This window comes from Urocitellus parryii, chromosome 5 (genome assembly GCF_045843805.1).
Source record: "Urocitellus parryii isolate mUroPar1 chromosome 5, mUroPar1.hap1, whole genome shotgun sequence".
Taxonomy (NCBI): domain Eukaryota; kingdom Metazoa; phylum Chordata; class Mammalia; order Rodentia; family Sciuridae; genus Urocitellus; species Urocitellus parryii.
Window position 1 is genome coordinate 161,764,269 of NC_135535.1, and position 12,081 is coordinate 161,776,349.

The following is a 12,081-nucleotide window of genomic DNA, read 5'->3' on the forward strand; positions in this document are numbered from 1 at the left end:
CCTATTTTACTGGTGAGAAACCAAGGCAGAGAGAGATTAACAAACATGCTTATAGTCTCATAACTAGAGAGTAGCCAAAGCAGGATCCAGTCCCAGGCATTCTGGCTCTAGAGTCTGACTCCTGATAAAAGCTGGTTTTACCAAAGAGAATTTTTCTGTTATCTGCATAGATGAATTCATTTATTGAAAGGGGGCCTTTGTTATTTGATAAGATGGTGAGGACTCTAAGGTAAGTTTGTTGTGTAAAAGAAAGAAACCAGCTGGGCGCCATAGCCTGTAATCCCAGCAGCTCGGGAGGCTGAGGCAGGAGGATCGCAAGTTCAAAGCCAGCCTCAGCAAAAAGCAAGGCACTAAGTAACTCAGTGAGACCCTATCTCTCTTTTTTTTTTCTTTTTAATATTTTTTTTTAGTTGTAGTTGGACACAATACCCTTATTTTATTTATTTATTTTTAATGTGGTACTGAGAATCAAACCAAGCGCCTCACACGTTCTAGGCAAGCACTCTACCACTGAGCCACAACTCCAGCCTAAGACCCTGTCTCTAAATAAAACACAAAATAGGGCTAGGGATGTTAGTGGCATAGTGCTCCTGAATTCAATCCCCGGTACCAAAAAAAAGAAAGAAAGAAACCAAAAGCATAGAAATGAAGGACTGTAGTCCCTGGTGAGAGTGAACCAAGAGCTATTTCCTATTCAGGAGAATCAACTGCATTCAGAGATCCAGAAAACCAGATCATAGCTTGGTTAATATGGAATCTGAATAAAAGAAGTTATATAAAAATCAGCTGTTTAATAGCACTGGGCTAAGCTACCTGATGGAATCATCTTAAATAGAAATGGTCTTGTTAGTTGCAAATACTGAAAATGCCCTTGATTAAAATCCCCTTCTCCCATCTCCACACCAGGGAGAGCCTTTCTACAGGGATTAGAAATTAATCCTGCTGTTAAAACTTACTCCATCCTGGACAGATGGAGAGGCTCTGGCAACTTATACATTTACTAAGTAGTTTCTTTTTCTTTGCTTCATTGCCTGATTAACATATCTCCTTTCTGATTGACATATTCTATCTTTAGACAGATAATATATTCATCCTGTTACTTTCAAGTTTTGCTGGCCTAAGAGTATTTCTGTCTTTTGTGACTTGGCATATCTATATTCCAGTCTACTTTATGGTGATTTAACTCATCAAAGAACAATAATTTTCTTTTCATAAATTTCAAATTTTTAGATAAACCATCCTCCAGCTACTATGAGCTGATAACATAATTCAGTTCAAGGGTGCTATGTGTTCCTTTTAGCCATTTAAGAGATATACAATCCCTGACTTCATCATGGATTTTCATGTATAATTTTTAAATAAGTACACCAAGTGTACATAAATTCGTAGTTCAATTTCAGGGGTTTAGTTACAGTGACAAATCCCTGTAGCCTTAACAAGCATACCTCTTTGTTCTATTAGGAGGTCTTAAGCACTTGGTAACCTTTGCTCTTTATTTGTCGCTGGCCAGCCCTGATGAAACTACTCTTTTCACATTCTTTCTCAAAAGCCCAAGTGCTAGGATTGTACCTTTTGAAATAGAGACAATTCTATAATCTCTAAGTATGATTTCCTAATTTCCCAGGTCAGGAGAAAATTTCTTCTGTTGTCCTGCTGTGCTTTGTCACAGCAGGTCTGCCTTTTCATTTGGAACCTCTTTGTCACTGCCATAGTAACAAATGGAAACATTGAGAACATTTTGTGACAGGCATTGTCATTGTTCCCAGTGAAATCTCTTCCCCTCTATGTCTTCCCAGTAAATGAAACTGAGAAGAAAAATCATAACAAATAACATGAAAGGGGATCTAATCAATATGTTCCCACTGGGCTGTCAATACCAGCCTGTGTTAATTTAATACTATTTAGTCATTTATTTTATGGGAACTATAAGTATCTGAACTAGACCTACACATTATCTTTAGACTGAAACTGAGTATACCTTTGACAGATTACGTCCAGACACAAGTATACTATTCTCAAGTACAAGACTAGTGACCCCACCTAAGGACCAACATTCTTAGGATAAAACCTTTCATTAAGTATGGTCAATGTAACGGATTAAAACTAATAAATTTTTTTTAAAGTATGGTCAAGAGCCACCTAAAACTTAGAATATTTTATTTTGAGTGATAGTAAGGTAACCAGCTTCCTCTGGGTACCTTTGTTTTTAAAATTCTCATCACAGCCTTAGCAGGGGAAATGTATTATCCTAAAAAAGATTACCCATGATATGCAAATGACTCTTAAGGCCACTTAGCAGTCACAATGTAAATAATTATCCTATTCCCCATATAATAAAAAGGAGTATTAATTTCATTTCCTAGTTCATGTTTAGAAAAGGATTTGGGTTAAAAAATTTTTGTTTGCAGAACAAGGATGCTGCTTCCTCTTCATGTAGCACCTGTCTATACTTCGGAGAGCTGCAGATTCTCTAATTATCTTCGTATATTCGATCCTTGCCATGTTTGTTTATTCCCAAACATTTGTAGCTTCCTCCCCAGTACTTAATTGCTGCTTCATAGTGGTGGGCAAGGAAATAGTGCAGAATTCTTGTGACTTGTTCTTTTTTCTGTACCCATGCATTCATTTACTTTTCAACTCAGAAGACTAGAAAATAACTTGGTAGGTGTTCAGCCCGTTGTTTCTTACACTTCTTCACTCAAAAATCAAAACCCTCCTAGGTATGACCCACTCTCTCTTAGGGATATACTTGGTGGTGATCAACCTGCCCACTGCTAAATATCCCTATAGCAATAATACCACCTTTCCTTCTTTCTACTCGAGTAGGACATCTTCTGTGTTTTATTGCTTAAACAAAAAATTGGCCTTAAAATCAACAAAGGAAGTATGGAATTGACTTGGTTGTTAGGAACATGAAATATTCACCACAGATCAAGAATGCAAGGGAAGAGAAAAGATATTCATACCCTTACAAAACAGGATGCTTCATTACATGCTATATTAGTGTTATAAATCAAGAGACTTAGTAAAGCTGAAGTTGGACCAGGACCCAATTCCAAGAACCCTGCTTATAATTATTTAAGCCTTCTGTAGTTAAAAGAGGTAAAGATTATTCTTCTGCAGCTGTGAGAGAGGAAGAGAGAAAAAGAGATCACTTTAGTTCATATGAAATATAATTTTAGGATAAAATCTGGAATTTCTCAGAAAACACAAATATTCCTTCAAAGACCTAATATCCTAGATGGCCTCCATCTAAAAGCAATTGTAATTAGATAGGGAATTCAAAAGTCTTTATCTTGTAGGTATTGTAGTAAGACAGAGATTGTCTGAATCATGTAGACTATTAGACAATCAGACACTAAAAGTTTAAACGTGAACCTTAGTTTTCCTGTTTATTTTTCTAAGAAAAAGATGTTGAACGTGAAGAGATTGCACTTAGTGGCAGAGACTCACAGGAATGTCATAAGTAAAATTTCTAAAGTTCATTTTCTTACACTTTTGACATGGCAAAATATATATGTGGGGTTTCCTGACTTAGAATATTAGTGAGCCACTTCGAATTATTTTGAATCCTTTAGTGGATCCCAGCTGCTATTACATGGATCTAGTTATTTTCACCTACTTTATCTGATTCATACAGTGTGTACTTGTTAGCTTTTTGTTTTGTTTTGTTAAATATTTATTTTTTTAGTTGTAGTTGGACACAATACCTTTATTTTATTTGTTTTTATGTGGTGCTGAGGATCAAACCCAGGGCCTCGCACTTGCTAGGCGAGAACTCTACCGCTGAGCCACAACCCTAGCCCATACTTGTTAGCTTTTAATGCATAACTAACCACCTCCAAAACACTGATCTAAAGCAAAAATCCATTTTTTTGTTTGTTTTGTTTTTTGGTTCCAGCGATTGAACTTAGGGGCACATGACCACTGAATCACATCTCCAGCCCTCTTTTGTACTTCATTTAGAGACCGGGTCTCACTGAGTTGCTTAGCCCCCTGCTTTTGTTGAGGATGAATTGAACTCCCTCGGATCCTTCTGTCTCAACCTCCTGATTATAGATAGACCTGCACCACTGCCCCCGGCCCATTTTTTTAGTTCTGTAAATCTGTCCCTCTGGTCTTAGAATTTTATAAGAGTAACTACTCAGCCCAAGATCACATTAAAAGCCAAGATTCAAACTCAACATTAACCCAGAAGTTTTACCCATAACCATTTTGCTGTACTACATTCCACAACTTTATCATCTTATCTTGCCCTCTAAGTGAGGAAAACTGGCCAAAGGGATTTTCTAAACACTGGTCTATGGACTGGTACCAGTCTGTATTTATGAGTCAGTGTCAATGTGAATGAAGGTAGAGGTAATTTAGTAAGCTCTCATAAAACTGAATGTATTCATCCTTAAATCTTGTCCTTTCTACTTTGGGGGAGTTAAATTATTCTCATTTGTTAATAATATTAGAAATAATGAAAGTTTTTAAATATTCTTACCTAGCATAATTAAAGTTTGACAAACTTAAGTTTATCCCTAAAATCTTTTGGGGAAAATTTCAGTGTTCTATAAAAATCCAAAAGGCTAAGACTTATCCATCAACTATATTTAGTTGTTAATTCTACAAATTATTTGGCCAGGTTTTTGTGGCCCTAAAATAGAATAGTGATGGGGGCTGAGGTTGTGGCTCAGTGGTAGAGTGATTGCCTCAAATGTGTGAGGCACTGGGTTCGATTCTCAGCACCACATATAAATAAAACATAAAGGTCCATCAACAACTGAAATAAATAAAAATTTAGGGAAAAAAAATAGAATAGTGATGATATTCAAGTGTTAGACTTTGGGCTTACCTAATATCTAGCCTATTTCTTCACAGAAACCTTCTAGATGATTTTTTCATAAGTGAATGTAAAAAAGTCACAGAATAATAAGTATGATATGATGACATTTATATTTTATTTTAAGTGATCTTATGTGTATAGGTTGTATGTATATTTATAAATGCATATAAAAGTCCCATGGAGAAACATACCACTTAGCTGTGGGTATACTTGGAGGTGGGAGAATGCAGTGGTCACTTTTTGTCATATGACATCAAAACATATCTCAATGATGTTTAAATATTTTTACAATGCCCTTTGTTGACTTTGTAATTAATGTAATTTAAAGTAAATAAAGTCACATGTGGGTTGCATGGATACAGAACCTAGCCAACCTTAAGACCATGGCTAGTAAGTCATTGGACAGAATATTTCAAACTATGTGGTGATTTGCATGAAATATAATCTTTGATATTATAAAACTATGTAATATCAGAAAAGATCTGAATAAAACAAAAAAATTGCAATATGATTACTAAAGTAACAGCTTCTCTCACTTTGGATGTGAGTTCCTCAACCTAGGCTATAAACACAGGTGCTTAATATATTTTTCATTTAATTATCCCGTTAATATTGACATTTTATGGAGTTCAGATATATATGTTTTATTTCTAGCTCATGAAATAAATGGCAGGCTAAAATGTTTCCATCATCATTGTGGCTAGGGTTGTAGCTTAGTGGTTGAGTACTTGTCTGGCATGCGTGAGGCAAAAAAAATTTAAATGTTTCCTTCATCAAAAACTGTTAAAATTTTAGAATCATCCTATGAGAAATTGTCAAATACAGGATTTTTAATAATTGAGTCAAACAGTAACAAAATTAGTTTTCTTGCTTATTAGTGAGGGCATAAGTACAGCCTCACATAAATAGCATAGAATCATCTTACTCCAACAGCTATGACCTCATCCCAATAAGTCTTTGTTCCCATCTCCCAGTACTCTGGATTGAACCCCAGCCTTGGGCAAGCATTCCTATCACTGAGCTTTACTTCCAGCCCCAATAAGTATTTTTAAATTGGATGGAAGGGTTTTGTTTTAAATTCAAATACAGTGTCCTGAGCTATGTTAGTAGCACTAAACAAGTTTCCAGTTTCAGCCACCACAAAGAGGAAATAAGTTATCCTGACAGATATGTCTATAAGACACTAAAGTTTTTCTCATAGCTGCAGCAATGCCCCTGAGCCTATATATTACATACATTGTTTCTTAGTTGTGCACTTTATGTTAGGAGTGTGTGTTGTCCTATTGTGAAGGAACTTTAGCTATGAATTGACTTCCTGTACCAGTCAGCCATTGCACCATCTGATACCACTTAAGCTTTGGTTTTCATTATGCAAATACCTGCTAGGACAGACCTTACCCTGGCAGGCATATTAGCTTTTTAAGTTATTTCAAAATTTAATGTTTGCCGATTTTTTTCCCCCTAAGAGATCTGAGTTTTCTAACATGGGTTACAAGTTGTTATGTGAGCTCATGACTAGTTGGTAATGATAGTCAATTTATGAAGTCAAAACAAAACAAAATTTACTAACTAGACTACATAGAATGTAAAAGAAAAAAAAGTTTACATGCAAGCACTTTTCAGCAAGGGAAAACCATTACTTTGTCACATCTGGATAGTCTAAGCTAGCCAAATTGAAGTGGGAATTTCCTGCCAGATGTTACTTCTTTGAGCAACCTGTGGACATCTAAATGAGAACGAGTCCTTGTTTGGTAGAGCTGTGCCCACAATGGAGGCTTGCTCCTAATAGATAGCAGATATTTTATACATACCACTACTACTCAAGAGGTTGTACAGCCTACGTAAATCCAGCACAATCTGCTCTTGTTAAATACAAAAACATGGAAGGCCTAATTTTAAAGATATAACATCAGTCTCATAGATACTAGTACAGGAGTGAACATTCCATTGAAATGACTTCCCAAATGTGAATGACAAAACTTTTGTTTCTTTAATGAAAAGAAGTTAAGGTTGAACCATCACAGATATTCGTGATAACTTGGAAAAGGCTATTTTATAAAGCTAGTGAAGGCCAAAATATGTCTCTAAATATTAAGGGAAATAAAGAATGTGAAATGACATGAAAATGCCAAGTATTTATTTTAACTTACTATTTTGGATACACATGAGAATTAGGAAGTGAAAATTTCATTCAGAAGAGCTGTGCACAAAAAGTAGAAATGCTTTTATCCTATTGAAACAGAAACATTTTTCAGGGGGGAAAAGGACTTCCCACATTATCTCACTGTTTTTGTCATCCTCTGTAAGGGAAAATATTGACATTTACCAGACTGTTTGCTCCAGCTTTCTGATCTCCTGCAGTTTATTTTTATAACAACCTTATCGATGGGCCTCTTACCCAGCTCTCTAGGTTTAACTGAGTTGAGTCGATTTGTTACCACAGCTTCAAGTAGCTGTTACAGAACAAGCAAGACATCCTAATAAAGCTGTAAACGTGTTTACTCAAACAGAGTATTGATTTTACTTGGAGAGGGAGAAGCTGATGCTTAGCACAGTGTCAGGATGGATGAATTTCACTGCAGTTTTTCATTGTCATCTGTCATGGTTGTGAAACACTAAGTAAAGCCATCACAGGATAATTAGAAGTACTAGAAATTTAGCCCCTAAAATCAGTTAACCACTTGGGAGTTTTGTAGCTTAATTAGCTTTTATTAAAACTTTGCTCTAGTAATAATAACCAAGCATTTGTCAGTGTTTTCAGGTACAGAAAGATTTCAGGGTTGTGACTTTTTAAACATATTAATAAAATGGCTAAAGTTTTTAGATTTTTCTCTTTCTAGTAATTAGGCTCTCACTAAAATACAATTAGAGCCAAAACCTGTGTAAAGAGATAGTAATCTGCACTCATACTAACTAAAGAAATGCATGCATTTTTTTCTGAAAAAAAATCACCTTTAATGAATTGGTAAAATAATTATAAAACAATGTAAAATGTGTCCTTGTAGGAAAAAAAATTGTTATCATCTTTAGTACACTGACATGTCTTTGCCCACAACATGACCTAGAAACATAAAACTATCGATTCATTTTGGTTTTCTAAATACCTTTATTAAAAGAAGATAGGGGGGCTGGGGTTGTGGCTCAGTGGTAGAGTGCTCACCTAGCATGCATGAGGCACTGGGTTCGATCCTCAGCACCACATAAATGTAAAATAAAGATATTGTGTCCACCAAAAAAAAAAAAATTAAAAAGAAGAAGAAAGGGCTTGAGGCTGGGGTTGTTACTCAGCAGTAGAACACTCGCCTAGCATGTGCGCGAGGCACTGGGTTCTATCCTCAGCACCACATAAAAATAAATAAATAAATAAAGGTATTGTGTCCAACTACAACTAAAAAAAAAGAAAAGAAGAAGGAGATTGGGGTTATAGCTCAGGGATATAGCTCTTTCCTAACATGTGTGAGACAATGGGTTCCATCCTCAGCATCATAAATAAATAAATAAGGTCCATCAACAACTAAAAAACATTAACCAAAAAAAAAAAAAGAGTAAAATGCATACTGATTGGAAAGGAAAATGTAAAAAAAAGAAGATTCTAAAGTATTCTAGCTGGCTTTTAGTTGTCATCTTAATGATAAAAGTTAGTGTATATTGAGCAAGAAATTAATCAAAGAGTTGCTTACCCTCTATAGAAAATGCATTAGCCTTGAGCTTGATGAAAGTCTTCATATAAACATTCTACCTGCCCTCATGTAAACGACTGGAAAAACATCATAGTTGGAAAAAGATCACTCAGGACGATGAACATAAAAAAAATATTAAAAGTAAGTTTAGCTATTATATTTAATGTGTCCTCTCCATTTCTATAATAGATTATTCAGTGCTTCATAGTAAACTTCTCATGCCTTCTTGTACCACTGCCTTAGGCTGCCTACATTACTGATGAAAAATTATGATATTTGAGGGATGACCAATTCTAAAGCCTAGGATAACAGACTGTCAGAAAGACAACAAAAGATGTTGAGAGTTTTCTTTGACTTTTGAAATGCTATGTCCTATGTTTATCTGCCCATGTAGTTCTAAGCCAGATGCTATCCTGAGTTCAGTCTTTAAGTCATGAAGGTAGCATGTTGTAAAATTTTGTTACATAGAACAATTCTACTAGAGGGGCTAGGGTTGTGGCTCAGAGGTAGAGCGCTTGCCTAGCATGCATGAGACACTGGGTTCAATCCTTAGCACCACATAAAATAAAATAAAGATATTATGTCCACCTATAACTAAAAAATAAATATTAAAAAAACTCACAGTCTTATTAAATAAAAAAAAAGAATACCACTAGAGCTCTTTTTCAAACAGTAGAGGAGAATATTTATTTTTCACAGTTGTATTTAGATCTTTCTTCTATGTTCAAGTATTCAAAGACAGAGGAGAAAGTATATGGATTTCTTTTTTAAATATAGAACACTTCACAAATTTGCGTGTCATCCTTGCACAGGGGCCATGCTAATCTTCTCTGTATCATTCCAATTTTAGTACATGTGCTGCTGAAGTGAGTACAGAGCATATGGATTTAATGATTATAACATATCATCTTATTTTTAAATGTGCATTTCAAAATCCCCACAATACAGTGATTTATTTATTCAGTTTTCTAGAGAATGACATCTATGTGAGGAGACCTGTGACATGGGAAAGAGGCAAGATACAGTAGGGCAGCCATGCATCAGCTTCAGGGCACTGTTTCATCTGATTCGTTTGGATAAAAGCAACAAACCTATTTCATCTAGTTTGGATCAACAAATTTTTTTTTATTTCTCTGGTAAGGAAGCACACAGCATTATGGAAGACTTTATAGCATAGTATAGTATAGTAATTAAGACAACAGGTCAAAAGATGTGTTTGAGTCTTTTTTTTTAAATATATTTATTTTTTAGTTGGACACAATAGTTTTATTTTGTTTATTTTTATGTGGTGCTGAGGATCGAACCCAGGGCCTCAAACATGCTAGGCAAGCGCTCTACCACTGAGCCACAACCCCAGCCCTGTGTTTGAGTCTTGGTACCAAACACATAATAGTTTGTGTCCCCTCCAAAATTCATATTCAAGTAATGCCACTAAGAGGCGATTAGGCTCACCCATTAATGAGATTAAAGCTCTTTGGAAAAGAGACTTCATGCAACTTTTAGCTAGTTTGCTCTCTTCTTCTTTTTTTTTTTATAGAGAGAAAATTTTTTAATATTTTCAGTTTTTCGGTGGACACAACATCGTTATTTTATTTTTATGTGGTGCTGAGGATTGAACCCAGTGCCCCACGCATGCCAGGCGAGCACGTTACCACTTGAGCCACCTCCTCAGCCCCTAGTTTGCTCTCTTCTCACTCCCTTCCACCTTCTGTCATATGAACAGAAGGCCCTCAGCAGACCCCTAATGCCAGTGCCTTTATCTTGATTTTTTTTTTTTTTTTGTAACAGAGATTGAACCCAGGGGTGCTTAACTACTGAGTCAAATCCCCAGCCCTTTTTTATATTTTATTTAGAGACAAAATCTCACTGAGTTGCTTAGGGTCTCACTAAGTTGCTAAAGCTAGCTTTTAACTCACAATCCTCCTGTGTTAGCTTCCAAGCTGCTGGGATTATAGGTATGTGCCACCACACCTGGCTTGATCTTGAACTTTTTGTTTATTTTATTAAACAAAATAAATGTGTTTGTCATAAATAATTCAGTCTCAGGTACTTGGTTATAGCAGTACAGCAGAGACTGTGAACAAACTACTTAATAGCTCTAAAGCTTAGTTTCCTCATCTATACAAATGAAGATAAAGAGTACCTACCTCATTTGGTTCATATATATATATATATATATATATATATATATTTTAGTTGTAGTTGGACACAGTACCTTTGTTTTATTTATTTATTTTTATGTGGTTCTAAGGATCAAACTCAGGGCCTTACATGTGCAAGGTGAGTGCTGTACTGCTGAGCCACAACCCCAGCCCTCATTTGGGCTTTTATCAAAGTTAAATGAAGTCATGTTTATAAAGCCTAGTGTCTGATTTATAGTAAGAATTCACTGTTATCTGTTATAAGAAGAATCTCAAACAAGAACCAAAACTGGAGGTTTTCACTGAAGGGACAGCCAAATGGTAATTCCAGATTCAAGTCAGTTCTGCAGACCTGGGCAGCAGGTATCCATGGATCTTTAGTCCAGTGCTTCACTTGACCATGTTCCTCAGCTGCCTTGCATGTCTGCTTCTTCCAGCCTCACAGCCACTTTACTGGCCTGTCTTTGTCCTCCATTCTGGTCCCTGAAAGAGAATACTAGGTTAGCTCAGTTCACCTTTTGTGCATTGTTACAAGTTGGACACTGGAAGAACCATAAGTTGTTTGCCCTTGGTCCAGTTAGTACTAAAGGTTGATTCAGATTCACAAAAATCTCAGCTAAGCCCCTCTACAATGCTAGATGTGATGTTATTTGTCTTAAAAGGGTAATGGATGGGTGGATTATATAAAAATGTATGTTTGCATGTCTTGTCTGTGTCCTTCTTCCCTTATATACAGTTCTGAAAATGTTCCTGACAACAAGATCCATCTGTCACACAATACATGGAACATCAGATGCTTCACATCTCAAGCTAGACACCTTGGAGTCATTCTTGAATCTTTCTATCCCCTCTGTCTTCAGGGAGTTCTTTAGATTCAGTTGTAAGATTGTATCTTAAGTGTATCCACATCCACTTCTTGGCCATGACTTTAGCTCAGACCATTTTCTACTTACTGCGGTGGCTTCCTAATCAATCTCTATGCTTTCACTCTTTCTGGCCTTTCATTCCATTTTCTTCAAAGTAGCCAAAATAATGATTAAAAAGAAGTTAAATTATTTAATTCATCCACTTATAAGAATGCTATGCTTTCTCATTGCACTAGACTGAAAATCTAAGCTTCTATAGTGGTCTAAAAGGAACTATATGATCTGCTGTTCCAGCATTTTTCCTGAGACTTTTACCTTTGCCTGCATACTCTAGTTACACTGGTCTTCTTTCTGGCCTTAAATGCTTTCCACAGTTTAAGCACAAAACTAGAATCCATAGTAAGTCTGTGGTGGGGCTTAGATGATGCTGAAGCTGCCAGTCCAGCACCATACTTTAAGAACCAATCCTAGAATATTGAAGGAGACTCCTATGGATATCTCTGGTAACAGTCTCTTTCCTAGCAAATTCATACTCCCTACTTGTGCCAGGATTTGCTGCCCAG

At 36.0% G+C, this 12,081-nt stretch overlaps 1 protein-coding gene and 1 non-coding gene across 3 annotated transcripts in view; one reads left to right on the plus strand and one right to left on the minus strand.

The window, feature by feature from the left end:
- Positions 1 to 12,081, plus strand: part of Adk (adenosine kinase) — a 468,242-nt gene that overhangs the window by 434,947 nt on the left and 21,214 nt on the right. The window lies entirely within an intron of this gene.
- On the minus strand, positions 9,279 to 9,385 carry LOC113183841 (U6 spliceosomal RNA). Its single transcript, XR_003300922.1, has one exon. It is a non-coding gene; the product is annotated as a U6 spliceosomal RNA (small nuclear RNA).